This window comes from Ambystoma mexicanum, chromosome 6q (assembly GCF_040938575.1).
Source record: "Ambystoma mexicanum isolate Mex_15411 chromosome 6q, UKY_AmexF1_1, whole genome shotgun sequence".
Taxonomy (NCBI): Eukaryota; Metazoa; Chordata; class Amphibia; order Caudata; family Ambystomatidae; genus Ambystoma; species Ambystoma mexicanum.
In genome coordinates, this window is record NC_090937.1 from 1436705752 (window position 1) to 1436720323 (window position 14572).

Consider the following 14572-nt stretch of genomic DNA (forward strand, 5'->3'; position numbering starts at 1 on the left):
GGGAAAGGTTCTGCAGCAGTGTAGGAATTCTCTTCTTAAACCTCTGAAAAGTAGAAGACTGTACAAGTACAGGAGGTCCTTGCAAGCAACGTTTCAAAAAGGTAGCAGGCGCTCCTCTCCAGAACGAACATGGCATGATAACCTGTTCTGAGCAACGTGATGGTGTAGGTAATCCAAAAGGAGGAAGGCAAGGAAAACGAGTAATGCCAAAAGTGCGTTCTGAAAGGATACCGCTTGAGCAATGTATGCGGTCGAAAGGATTGGACCCTTGTAGAAAGGTAGATCAAAGGCAGAATAGATACGAAGGAAGAGAGCATTAGTTAACTGATAGACAGGTAGTGCCGCCGGACACCACGCGCCGTGTAGGACAAAGGACGGCGACTTCGAGCAAAAAAGGTAAATGGAATAAAAAGGTAAACAGCCAGACGACTGAGCAGGCTAAAGAAAGGAAAAAAAGGATAGCGCATGCAGGATAGGTTAGACAGAAGACATGTCATGAAGTAAAAGTAAGACAGAAAACAGGAAATAGTTTGCTACAATGGAGCGAATGAATACGGTGACAAAGATAGAACTCAAACTACGAACAGATACCTCAGGAAAGGATGAGTACCCGAACGTGCTGAAGGGCAGTGGAATACACAAGAGGGAAGGCAAACAGAGCTAAAGTCAGGAGACAAAATTCGCGAGTAACTGTGAAAACAGGAACTTGCACCATCAGAACCAAGAGACGGATACAACGCACAGAAGCAGCGTTCTGATTGCTGTAAGAATACTCCGGCGGCCATCTTGAAAAAAGACGACCGTCAAAGCGGAACCAGGGAGAACCATTTTAGGTGTATCTCCACCTCTGCCAGCATTTCCAGGGACGGTGCATGACAGTTGTTTAGGGGAGGGATCTTGCTTCCCTCTTTGAAATCCTGGCCTTCCTTTACTGGCAGAAGCTGTAAGGCAGACTGTACCTTCAGCTAAGGTCCAAGCGAGTCCTCCTTCTTGCTACTTTCTAAGTCATTGGATGATCTGCCAAAAGATGAGCTCAACTCTCTTTTGAAGTCACATGGGCCCCAGTGATTGGTGCAGGCTAAGCCTACATTAAGGAACCAATCCTGGGTCCCCAACAACAATCTTCTTTTATGCGTGAGGTCATAACCAGAGTGCTTTGCAACAGGAAAGGTAAATGGGTGACAACATGTACAGCTAAGTCCCACCCATCTTCCTGTCTTTTGTGGATCAAAGTGTCTTTCTGGTTAATTGATGTAACGCTCACCTGAATCCCTCGGAGGCGCAGGTCCGGGCTGGGAGATTTCAGTCTTCTAGGGTCACGCGCAGGCCTCTGGTAACACCCTGGATGGGCCCTCTCCTCACCGTAATTTTGACCTGGAGGGTGAGGTGTCTGCAAGTAGGAGAACAAGGGGTTAATGTATGTCTGGTTGGCCAATCTGACCTTCCCCTTTCTGGACTCCCCACGTTACTCGTAGACTGAATGTGCTCACCTTAGCTAGTTGAAAGCGGAGCTCTCCATCCTGCGTCTGTGCAGGGGCGCTAATGCCAGTTGCTTCACTGGTTAATAGCCCAGCCTCTTGATTGCAGAGGATGAAGTCGGGGAGCAAGGCCGTCGTTAGCCGCACGAACGGGAATTGCTTGAATATGGAGTTTTATTTATATGTCCCCTTAAATGTCTCTTGCCTTTGCAGGTCCGGTATGCAGATAAGGTAAGCGAGAAGAATTCCGGGGCTCGTGAAGGCACGTAAGCAAAAGAATGTTATTCAAAGTTAAATGCACTTCTTAATGTCTCTTTTCCCTTTTTCAGGTAGCCGTAGCAGCCAGCGTTGGAGATGGACGCCGAGGTACGTGCCGGAGTATGGGCAAGCAGATTACAGCTAGAAGGCACGTGAGTATTGATGGCGTACAGTGCCCTTAATGATGTCCTTCTTGTTTTTGCAGGTGCGGTTAAACAGCGCTTGGCGGAGATCGAGGCGTACGTGGCACAGGTAAGCAAAATTATCACGGAGGTTCACTAACCACTGTTCTTTGTTTCCGCAGGGTTGCCGGAGTATGAAGAGTGCGGTACGCGGCCTCGGAATGCTCCGATGGACGAGGCAAGTGCAGCGCTGGTTTTGCCTTGTCCTAACCTGGTGTCCTTGTTCTCTTTCAGACGCTGCTGAAGACTGAAGACTGGTTTCCGGGAGGTAAGACTGAAGATTTCTTGTTCACAGATGCAGAAGCTGAAGATTCTCTGGAGCCGACACGGTGAGCGTCCTGCTGCTAGTGCAGAATAACGCGAAGCACGTTGCACTGATCGGGTGTGGTTTAAATAGGCTACTGGAGTGCTTAGGTGTCTCCTTCCACAGCCTCGCCCAGGCAAGAAAGAAGTTCCAGCTTCCAGAACAGTTCCAGTATCCAGTCCCAGGGAGTGGTGCTGGCCACACCCAGAAGGTAAAGTAGTTCCAGCCAGGAATGGATGAGGATATCATCCTACAGGTAAGTGAGCAGCATGGTCTGCAGCAGGTAAGTCCACCCAAGCACCATTCCTCTCAATATGAGCCCAGCGCTTCCTGTGCCGGGACTGGGTTCCCTTATGAGCCTGGCGCCACTGGCGCCAGGACAAGGTCCAAAAGGCCCCTGTGGGGACCGACTGGTGCCTGGAATGGAAGTTGTGACCCTGTTTCCAAGGATGTTGGGCTGGGTCTGACTCTTTGGAGGCAGCGGTCATGACAGCACCCCCCCTCAAGGCCCCTCCCAAGCTTGTCTTCTCCGGAGGCTTTGGCTTGTTGGGAAAAGTCCGATGAAACTTCCTGACTAGAAGAGGTCCATGGACATATTCTGAAGGCTCCCAAGATCTCTCCTGGGGGCCAAATCCCTTCCAATCAATCAGGTAGTACAGTTTCGATTTGGAAATTTTGGAATCCAAGATGTTTCGAATTTCAAATTCGAGTTCTCCATCAACCTGGATTGGCTCTGGAGGTTTAGTCAAACGGGTTCCGGGTTGCATAGGTTTTAGGAGAGAAACATGGAAAACGGGATGTATCTTCATCCGAGTAGGTAGTTCCAATTTCACAGCCACCGGATTTATCACAGCCGTGATCGTGTAGGGTCCTAAATACCTTGGATTGAAGGTGCGTGGTCTTTTTAGGGATAAATGCTTAGTGGACAGCCAGACTTGATCTCCTACTTGGTATTGAGGGGCCTCTTTTCGATGTTGATCCGCTCCTTTCTTATACATTTCCTTGGCTCGTTGAAGGTGGGCTGTGGCTTCCTTAAATGCTTGAGTTATTGTCGCATGCAGATGGTCTACAGCGGGCGTTCCGAGAGCTTGAGGTGGATCCAAATTAGAGGTTCGAGGATGAATCCCATACAGCAGAAAAAAGGGGTTTTTACAGTTCCTGAATGGATTGAATTGTTGTAGGCGTATTCAGCAATCCAAAGGACATCCTTCCAAGTGCCCTCCGATTGTTGCAACATGCAGCGTAGATATTGTTCCAGAGTTTGGTTAGTCCTCTCAGTCTGCCCGTCAGTTTGGGGGTGATGGCTGGTGGAAAGTCGTACATCAATTTGCGCTAAACGACAACAACTTCGCCAAAAATGGGAAATAAATTGGCTCCCTCGATCGGAGATTAACACTGAAGGGAAACCGTGCAACCGGACGATGTTTTCAAGGAATTCTCGGGCCAAAACGGGAGCTGTGGGTAAACCTTTCAGTGGAATAAAATGAGCCATTTTTGAAAAAAGGTCCACGATTACTAGAATTCTGTTGCATCCGGAGCAGGGGGGTAAATCCGTGATAAAATCCATTGAGAGAGTATGCCAAGGGCATGGTGGAATGTCTATTGGATGTAGCAGACCTGCTGGTCTTTCCTTCTGACTCTTGTTTTGTGCGCAGATGCCGCAAGAAGCCACAAAATCTTTAATATCTTTCCTCCAAGATGGCCACCAATAATGTCTTTTGATTTTCTCTAAGGTTTTGGCAACTCCCGGATGTCCTATTAGAGAATCATGGTAGCAGGTGATGACCTGCTTCTGTAAGTCAACACATGGCAAATATAGTCTTCCTTGGAAATACAATAGATTCTGATCTATCGTAAAATCTTTTCCTTTCAGTTGCCAATTCAATGAATCTTCAGGAGTTATTAGTTGACTGACTTTCGCTTCGATATCTTCAAGGGATAGCGTGTTGATTACTCCCAGTATCTTTTGTTCGGGGATTATTGGTACCGGCTCTGGATTAGCTGTGTGTTCGTCTATCCCTATTCGGGAAAGGACATCTGCTTTTCCGTTCTTATTGCCTGGCCGATACGTGATCACAAAATCAAATTCCGCGAAGAATAATGCCCAGCGGAGTTGTCTCGAAGATTGGGCCTTGGCTGACTTCAGATACTGGAGGTTACGACGATCAGTGATTACAGTAACAGTGTGCCGGGCTCCCAGGAGATAATGCCGCCAGGCCTTGAAGGCGGACTTAATTGCCAGAAGTTCTTTGTCCGTAATTGTGTAGTTGATTTCAGGGGCCGAAAATTTGCAGGACCAAAATGCCACAGGGTGTAATTGGTGTGTTTCGGGATTTCTTTGTGATAGCACAGCCCCCATTGCGAGGCTGGATGCGTCTGTCTCGACGATAAGGAAGTTCTGGACGAGGATGCTTTAAGACTGGAGCGGAGATAAATTTGGCTTTCAATTCTTGGAAGGCTTGTTCGGCCTCTGGAGTCCACTCGAATTTTTTATTCTTTTTCAGAAGGGCCGTGATGGGTTGAACTACTCGAGAGAATTCTGGAATGAATCTCCGGTAAAAATTAGCGAAGCCCAACATGCTCTGTACTCCTTTCACAGAAGTTGGGGACGGCCATTTGGTGATAGCGTCCACCTTTCTTGAGTCCATGTGAACTCCATTGGGTGACAAGATGAACCCCAAGAATTTGACTTCCTTTACATGAAAAGTACACTTTTCCAATTTAGCAAACAAACGGTGTTGGCGAAGTCTCTGTAGAACCGCTGTGACATGTCTTCGGTGATCAGCTTCTGAGGATGAGTATACCAGGATGTCATCGATATAAACAATTACGCATACATCAATAAGTTCTCGGAAAACGTCATTCATAAAGAACTGGAAGGCGGCCGGAGCGTTACATAGTCCAAAGGGCATTACTTGATACTCAAACGATCCGTATTTAGTGCGAAAGGCCGTCTTCCATTCGTCACCCTCCTTAATGCGTACCAAGTGGTAAGCTCCTCTGAGATCTAGCTTTGTGTATATGCAGGCTCCTTTAACTTGGTCCAATAATTTGGGAATCAGAGGCAAAGGATATCTGTTTTTGACTGTAATCTGGTTCTGGATCGCGATAGTCGATACATGTTCTCAGGTCACCTTCTTTTTTCAGAACGAAGAACAAAGCTGAAGAAACTGGAGATTTCGAGGGACGAATGAATCCGTTAGCCAGATACTGGTCCAAGTATTGCCTGAGATGGAGATTTTCTGGCTCAGTGAGAGCATATATTCTACTGCACGGAGGAGTAGATCCAGGTACTAGGTCTATCTAGCAGTCGTATGACCGATGCGGGGGCAAGGTGTTGGCCTGATCTTTCTGGAAGACGTCGCGGAACTCTTGGTATTCTGGAGGCAATTGGGGGCTCTCGGAAGCGATGGCTGCTAGCCTGTTATCGGTTCGAGGATAGCAAGTTGGGACGCATTCTGGAAACCGGATTACTTTGGCTCGCCAGTCTATCTGAGGATTGTGCTTTTCCAACCAAGGAATTCCCAGGATTACTTGAAACTGCGGGGCCTTGATTACATCAAACACGATCTTCTCCCGATGTCCATCTTGGCATAGCAACGTCACTTCCATGGTGGTGTGAGAAACCGGTCCGGAAGCTATTTCTGTACCATCCACTGTAGTGATTACGTCTTTAACCATCTTAGAACATAGAGGAAGATTCATCCTGGTTGCCATATCTTGATCTACATAGTTACTGATTGCTCCGCTATCAATGTATGCTTTAATAGCATGCATGCGATCTGGTCGATCTGGACTTATGAGGACCATAGGCATTACCAAATGCGAGGTCAAGGAACTGGTTTTAACGCTCGGCAAGCGGACCTCTACACTTGTCGGGCGAGGTCGTTTCCCGATTCTAGTTTTTCAGCATTCTTATCGGAAGCTCCTACAGCCTTCTTGACCGGTTTCACTGAACAATCACGAAGGAAATGTCCGGAATTCCCACAGTGGAGGCACAGCTGTAATTGTCTTCTCCTTTCCCGTTCCTTTTGGGTTAATGGTCCTTTAACAACCCCTATCTGCATGGGCTCCACGGAATCTTTTCCTTTAGCGGAGCTCTGAGGTCTTGAAAATATTTGGGTTTCAAATCTGGAACGATCGGTCTTCCTGTTCTGTAGCCGGTGATCTAATTGGACTACTAGGTCGACATAATCGGAACAATCTTGCGGAGGATTCACCACCTGTGCCAAGACATCTTTAAGTTCTCCACGCAGCCCTCTGTAGAAAAGCGTGATTCTCTTATCCTCAGGCCACCTAGTCTCAACCACCAGTCTGTTAAAAGATGCTATGTATGCCAGGAGATCCTGATTCCCTTGTCTTAGTGATAGGAGTTCATTGTCCAAGGCCTGCCCCTGTGAGTGTCTTGCGAACAACTTTTCCATACTGGTCTGGAAATCTTGAAAGTTATGGAGGATCGGATTATCCTGTGTCACAAGAGGAATGGACCAATCTGCAGCACTACCGCTAAGATAGGAAAGTACGAACGCTACTTTGGTTTGGTCAGTTGGGAATGCGGCGGGTCTACATAGAAAGTGCAAGCGGCATTGGTTGATGAATACTGCAAACCGTTTTGGATCACCTGAAAAACGTTCGGGCGGGGCCAAAGGCACATTCCCTGGCAGATTAATTTGCACCGGATTATTTGAGGTTGTAGGAGTGTAGCTCCCTCCCGAGGCAGGCAGAGGCGTCTGTCCCGCTTGTGTTTGTAACAACTGTCTGGCCAGATCATCCGTTCGCTCTTTGGAAACGATCAACTCCCTTCGTAAAGCATTTGTCTCTTGGCGGGATGCCTGTACTTCAGCTCTCAGTGCCCCAAGCAATTGGGCCAATTGATCTGTGCCCGAGGTTTCCATTGCGCCTGGGTGGGAAATTTGCGGTAGGCTTCGCGTTCTGTAACGCTCACCTGAATCCCTCGGAGGCGCAGGTCCGGGCTGGGAGATTTCAGTCTTCTAGGGTCATGCGCAGGCCTCTGGTAACACCCTGGATGGGCCCTCTCCTCACCGTAATTTTGACCTGGAGGGTGAGAGGTGTCTGCAAGTAGGAGAACAAGGGGTTAATGTATGTCTGGTTGGCCAATCTGACCTTCCCCTTTCTGGACTCCCCACGTTACTCGTAGACTGAATGTGCTCCCCTTAGATAGGTGAAAGCGGAGCTCTCCATCCTGCGTCTGTGCAGGGGCGCTAATGCCAGTTGCTTCACTGGTTAATAGCCCAGCCTCTTGATTGCAGAGGATGAAGTCAGGGAGCAAGGCCGTCGTTAGCCGCACGAACGGTAATTGCTTGAATATGGAGTTTTATTTATATGTCCCCTTAAATGTCTCTTGCCTTTGCAGGTCCGGTATGCAGATAAGGTAAGCGAGAAGAATGCTGGGGCTCGTGAAGGCACGTAAGCAAAAGAATGTTATTCGAAGTTAAATGCACTTCTTAATGTCTCTTTTCCCTTTTTCAGGTAGCCGTAGCAGCCGGCGTTGGAGATGGACGCCGAGGTACGTGCCGGAGTATGGGCAAGCAGATTACAGCTAGAAGGCACGTGAGTATTGATGGCGTACAGTGCCCTTAATGATGTCCTTCTTGTTTTTGCAGGTGCGGTTAAACAGCGCTTGGCGGAGATCGAGGCGTACGTGGCACAGGTAAGCAAAATTATCACGGAGGTTCACTAACCGCTGTTCTTTGTTTCCGCAGGGTTGCCGGAGTATGAAGAGTGCGGTACGCGGCCTCGGAATGCTCCGATGGACGAGGCAAGTGCAGCGCTGGTTTTGCCTTGTCCTAACCTGGTGTCCTTGTTCTCTTTCAGACGCTGCTGAAGACTGAAGACTGGTTTCCGGGAGGTAAGACTGAAGATTTCTTGTTCACAGATGCAGAAGCTGAAGATTCTCTGGAGCTGACACGGTGAGCGTCCTGCTGCTAGTGCAGAATAACGCGAAGCACGTTGCAATGATCGGGTGTGGTTTAAATAGGCTACTGGAGTGCTTAGGTGTCTCCTTCCACAGCCTCGCCCAGGCAAGAAAGAAGTTCCAGCTTCCAGAACAGTTCCAGTATCCAGTCCCAGGGAGTGGTGCTGGCCACACCCAGAAGGTAAAGTAGTTCCAGCCAGGAATGGATGAGGATATCATCCTACAGGTAAGTGAGCAGCATGGTCTGCAGCAGGTAAGTCCACCTAAGCACCATTCCTCTCAATATGAGCCCGGCGCTTCCTGTGCCGGGATTGGGTTCCCTTATGAGCCTGGCGCCACTGGCGCCAGGACAAGGTCCAAAAGGCCCCTGTGGGGACCGACTGGTGCCTGGAATGGAAGTTGTGACCCTGTTTCCAAGGATGTTGGGCTGGGTCTGACTCTTTGGAGGCAGTGGTCATGACAATTGAGCTCTCTGTGGCTCCTGATCAAAGTGCAGGCCTCCTTTGATGTTTGTGGCGAGAACAGAATTTCTGTCTACATCAGTTCTCATACTTTCTGAAAGGGGATCTCCCTGCAGGAGTTGCCTACTGTAAACAGTTGTCCCGAACATGCCATTCACTGCCCTTCATACAGAGGGGTGGGAGGTAGCTTCAAGTTGACACATTGCATATCAAAGAGGTGTTGGGGTTTCTTGTCCCCTTTTGTCAATTCTGCAATCAGGCCTATCACAGGCCTGTTTCAATTAACTCTCATTAGTATGCGCTGCCACCAGCAGAACTTAGACAATAGAGAGGGCGGATCCATGGAGCCTTTGATATTTTTATTAGGCTGACCATGGCCGGAGGAAGGTGTTGCCTTCCCGCTTCCTGAAATGCTTTGATGTACCCGTGGCTGTCACATTCCAGCTAAATATGACAGGTAGGACTGCACCTGTATGATATATGATATGATATGGCATTCATAACGAGCCTATACACAAGTGTTTCAAGGCGTGACCAGGCAAGGGTAGGGGAACAGAGGGAAGACAAAGACAGCGATCTTACTAGGCCAGGTGGCATTGAGATTGCGCAAGTGCAGGGGAAGGGCGAAGGGAAAGTGCAGGGGGGGGCTATGCAATACATAGGATCAACAGTAAAGAATAAATAAAATAAATTAAAACAATAGGTAAAGTGCAGCCAGCTTGTGGCAAGTACAGGAGTAAGTGCAAACATCAAGTGTCAATGGGTGGCGGGTCTGTAGAGATACAGAAACAGCCCCCCAGCACAGGGATTACCCGGGAGGCAGTGCAGGTATGCAGGTGGTGGTAGAGGGGACCTGTGCCCGAGATCAAAGGGCAGCCAGGTGACCAGTGCAGTTTCATTCAGGCGTTCAGCAGGGGAGAGGAGGAGAGAAAGCAGAAGCAAAGAGGAAGGTCTTGAGGTGCTTCCGGAACCAGAGATGGTTATCCTCAAGGTTCAGGGAGGCAGGGAGGCTGTACCAGAGGGAGGCTCTGCCGAAGAAAGAGATCTTCCACCAACTCATTGCTTGGAGAAGCAACTGACCCTGAGCAAAGAGCTCGAGAGGGAAGATATTTAGGAAAAGAGAGTTGGAGATATTGAGACCCCAGGCCCCAGAAGGCCTTGTGGACAATGCAGAGGGTTTTTAACTCAATCCTTGCAGTCACTGGGAGCCAGTGCAGAGATTTCAGTCCTGGAGTTATAGGATCCCTGGGCTTGAGGCCGAGGACAAGTCTTGCAGTCCTGTTCTGGATGAGTTGCAGAGGGCGGAGAGTAGTGTGGGATGTATTTACCCATGCATCCGAGCCCTACCTCAAAACTGTGCAGTATTGGAAAACATCATGATGGCCAGAGCTTCCCAGAAAATGCACAGGGAAATGCATGAAGAATAGGCTGCCACTCATTTTTGCCGATGTTATGGGCACAGAAGGACGCTGCCTAAAACCACCATTGGACTACCCACACAGTAGTCTGAAACCATTGGGAATGGCAATGCTGATTGCCAAAAGCAAACCCATAACTGTTGGGAATTCATTTTCTTAAATCCCAAAAAGGGGTGCAGTACCAGTACTCACCACTATCCAAAAGCCGGCGTTTTAAAACCACCAGATTTTGTAGAAAACTGAATAAATGAACCCAAAACATGCCAAAGAAAGACATTTTAAGAGGTGGATCCAATGTAAAGTTATATTCTGAAGTGACTTGAAGGTTTATAACAAGACTGGCTGAGCTGTGGATTTCAGCAGTTTAAGTAAATTTGGACTGAAAGACACTAAAAAAATCTAAATGTTTAAAAGAAATGAGTGACCTACTTTGAGTGTCACATAGGTTGCAATTGTTTAAATGTCATAGTTTTAAACTTAGAATCAGCATCCTAGCTGCATATGTAAAAAAATGTATTGACTTAAACTGGGGAACAAAAAGTGACATTTTATCTGAAACCTGGCTTAAGAAACTGAATTCTGCCTGACAACTACCCCCATCAGGAGTGAAACTTGAGTCACAGCTGTGTTCCCAGGCCTATCTGCCTTTTGCTGGCCACACTAAGGATATGCCATCTCTCTGATAATTGAATTAAGGGGAGCCCCCACAGAATACAGGATCTCTGAACAAAGCCCTGTCCTGACTCAGGCAAATGTTTTATTGGCGGGAGTCGTAAATGGAGCTTCCTCTTGGCAGAAGCTGGGAGGGGCAGGGTCTCTGAGCTTGGCAGAAACTGGAAAGACTGGTTTCTGTACCATGTGACATGAAAAGACACACCTCTATAGCCAGAATATGGTTTTAGAAAAAGATGAATAACTCATAGAGCGGACTTGTGAAAATTATTTAAATGACACCATAATTCTTGTGATTTTTCTGCCCACATTTTAAGAGGTTTTTAGAACCGGTGGCATGTTCAGGGGGGTTTTAGCGGAAAAGAGGATATTACTCAAAATGTGTGCATGTGAAAAATCTGACACTTCATCAACTAATGTCCATACTCCTTGCGCACATGTGTGTAAATTTGGGTTAATGTCCGAAATTACAAAATCAGTTAAAAAGTGCAAATGTCGCCATTTCTGAATGCAAGCTCCCAGGAAGAGCAGGTTTGGACAGGGTATACCTCCTGTGATATGTGATGGGTGCATGTAATTTCAAACCACTGTGTAGTTATGAAATAAGTATTTGGTTCAAATCTAGATTTGTGTGCAAGTTGACAGGAGGAGTGGACTTTCTGCAGGCTGTAAAATGACATCACCCTGACACAACCTAGCTCCCCCAATCAGGGGAGAAATGAAAGCTTGGCCAATGATAAGTGGAGAGGGGCTGGCTAGTGATGCTGCTCACACACACCCATTTTAAAAACACATAAAAGCAGAGAGACAGGACAGATAGGGACCTTCAAATCCATTTGCAGCTGGAAGCTCTGCCGGGAAAATCCATACTTTACCTCCATCAACTTCAGAGACCCAGACCAGACCAGCAGAGTAGAGCTGACCTGTTAGCAGAACCAGAGAGAGCTGACCCAGATCACTGTGAAGTGCAGAGACCAGAGTCCCGTCTAAAACCTGACCAGATCCATGGCGAGGCCCATTTCACTCAAGAATATAGTGTGAGTACCTAGAAAACTGTGCAGAACCAATCTCTTAGTTAAAATAATATAATTCAATCCTATTTTAATCTAAGTAGAACTGTCTCCTAACTGTCACCTGTCATTTGTAAAGCTGTCACCTGTGATTTGCTAGTTGCAAGCTGCACTTGTCTTTGTGAACTTTAAAATTTCAAATATGAAAAACGACCTTTATTTAATCGCTCATATCTCCGTAACCGTTTGTGCTAGAGACTTGCAGTAACTTTCATCTGGAAGCTTAGATCCTAGGCTTTCCTTGTAGTTCCTCTGTAATCGCACCAGACGCACCCGCGAATTTTACCGCGATTTGCAAATTTCTTCACGTGTAAAAATCTGCTGCTGCTTGCCTTCCATTTGCCAAAAATTCGTTTAACCAACCAATTACTCCTGAATCATGGCAAGAGTGAGCCTGGACTAATATTAACTTGATACCACTCACCCTGAACCTCTAGGGGGAATTAAAAGCATTTTAACATATTTTCACTCCATTGCCAGCACATATCAAAGCATTTTGCCTGTGTTTTCAACTTCTGTAGTCTAAGTTGCTGGGTGAACTGAATTACATTTGAATTGCATTTCTGAGAATTGTGTGCCTTCCTTCCATTTCCCTGCATTGCATAAAAGGAGGGGGGGGGTGAATTGTCCAAGGAAGTGATTACATTGTCTTTTGCTGAAATTCTATCAAGTTATTTTCTTTACTGCATTTCATTCCACATTGCATCATTTGAAACCATAAAAGTATTGTTGCTATCTTATCCATTTCATGTCAACTCCTTAGTGATTATAAAGAAGTGTGCTAGTGCCCGATTCTCCGTTGTTAATCTTTATCATATCAGATTAAGTGTGATATTCAATTATTAATTTATTATAAAGCGTGAGATATATATATATCTATATTGTTTAAATTATCAAATAAACCTTTAACTTGCAAAACAGAACTGCTTCTTGGCTCAGTGGGGTCAGGAGGATTCCAAGAGAGGGGTGTTATATAGGGGTAGTCATCCAGAACGCATGAACTGGACATTAAGATATATCAATAAGGGTTTTCATTCAGTATTCTAGACTAGGCGTTGACTTGGCTGTAGTGCTGAATTGAATCCTCTTACAGTAGAAGCAGACAGATTTAGAAAGAGGCTGTTGCAGTTATCCATCCTAGAGAGAACCAGAGACAGTGACCTTCTGGGAGAAGGAGAGGAAAGGAAGAATACCTCTGAGGAGGTGCAGTTGGCAGTGTGACTTCTTAGAGAGGTCAGAAATGTGAGGAAAGATGGAGAGAGTGGAGTTGAAGATGACCCCGAGGTTTTTAGCCTCACAGGTGGGAGCAATAAGAGGGCCAACAGAGGCCGACCAGAGAGTGACAGGAAAGGAGGGAGCAGGTGTGCCGATGAGGAGAATCTCAGGATTACTGTCATTAAGGCAGAGATCCTTAATGGAACACCACTCCTAGATAGCGGACAGACAGTCAGAGATGAGAGAAGGAGAAGAGGTGGCAGAAGGGAGCGTGAAAATGAGCTGAGTGTCGTCGGCATAGCACTGAAAGTTGGGGCAGAGAGCCGCAATGCGGTGGGCAAGAAGTGCCAGGTATTGGTTGAACAGCCAGGGAGAGAGGTTAGACCCCCGTGGAACACCACAGGTAGAGTAAAAGATAGAGGAGAGGAAAGCGGTCAGCCAAGCCAGGGCCTGATCAGTGATACCCAGGTTGTCGTGGAGATGGTTGAGCACGATGGCATGGTTAACCGTGTCAAAAGCAGAACAGAGATCGAGTAAAATGAGGACACAGGGGGTATTGGAGTCACGGTTGGAGAGCAGGTCTTCACGGATGTTCAGGAGAGCAGTTTCCGTGCTTCTGGCAGCTCTGAAGCCAGACTGATGGTCATGGAGACAACCAACCAATTCAGTGTGAAGATTAAGCTGGGTGATGTCCAGCTTTTCCAGGAGTTTGCCCAGGAAAGGAGTGATGGAGCATGGGCAGTAGTTAGTAGGGCAGGAGGGATCAGCTGAGGGTTTTTTAAGAAGAGGTTGCACAAGGGAGTGTTTCAGGGGGAAGGGAAGACTCCAATGGCGAAGGAGTGGGTGCAGAAGTCAGTCAAAGCAGAAGCCAGGGTGTCAACGTGGTCCTTCATGGTTTCTGAGGAACAGGGGAGAATCTGTTTTGACGAGACTTTCATAGATCGGACTTGTCTAGAAACCTTGTCAGGGGAGAACAGGGGAAAGGCAGAGAAAGGGGGAGGAAGAAAGGGGAGTAGAGAGAGGAGGAGGAGAGGAAGAGAGAGAGAGAGAGGACAGGATGTCCTGAGTTTTAGTGATAAAATGAGAAGCCAGGGCCATGCAGAGGGCCTGGGAGGGGACAGGAGAGGTAGAGACTGCAGCAGAATTGGCCAGCTCCTTGCAGATTTTAAAGAGTTCAGCCGAGTTGTTGGATTACGCAGAGACGCTGACTTTTATGAGGGCTCTCTTCTTGGTGCGGACAGAGAGCTGGTATAGCCTTTGGAGCAGGCGGCAGGCTAATTTGTCAAAGGATGTACAGGAAGCATGCCATTTTCTCTCAGCCACCCTGCACTTGCATTTAAGGGTGACAAGGTTTGAGTCGTACCAGGAGTTGCACTTAGCCTTGGGCTTCAAGCGGATCCTCTTGACAGTGGCAAGAACATCAAGAGTATCAGATATAGCAGAGTGGAGCATAGAAAGGGCTGTGTCAGGGTGTGATTCAGCCGAAGGAGAAGGTGGGGTGAGAAAGTGGCAGCAAAAGCCTCTACTGACACATGCTTCATGGGTCAGATAACCGAGAAGGTAGGTGGCAGTGCTGGAG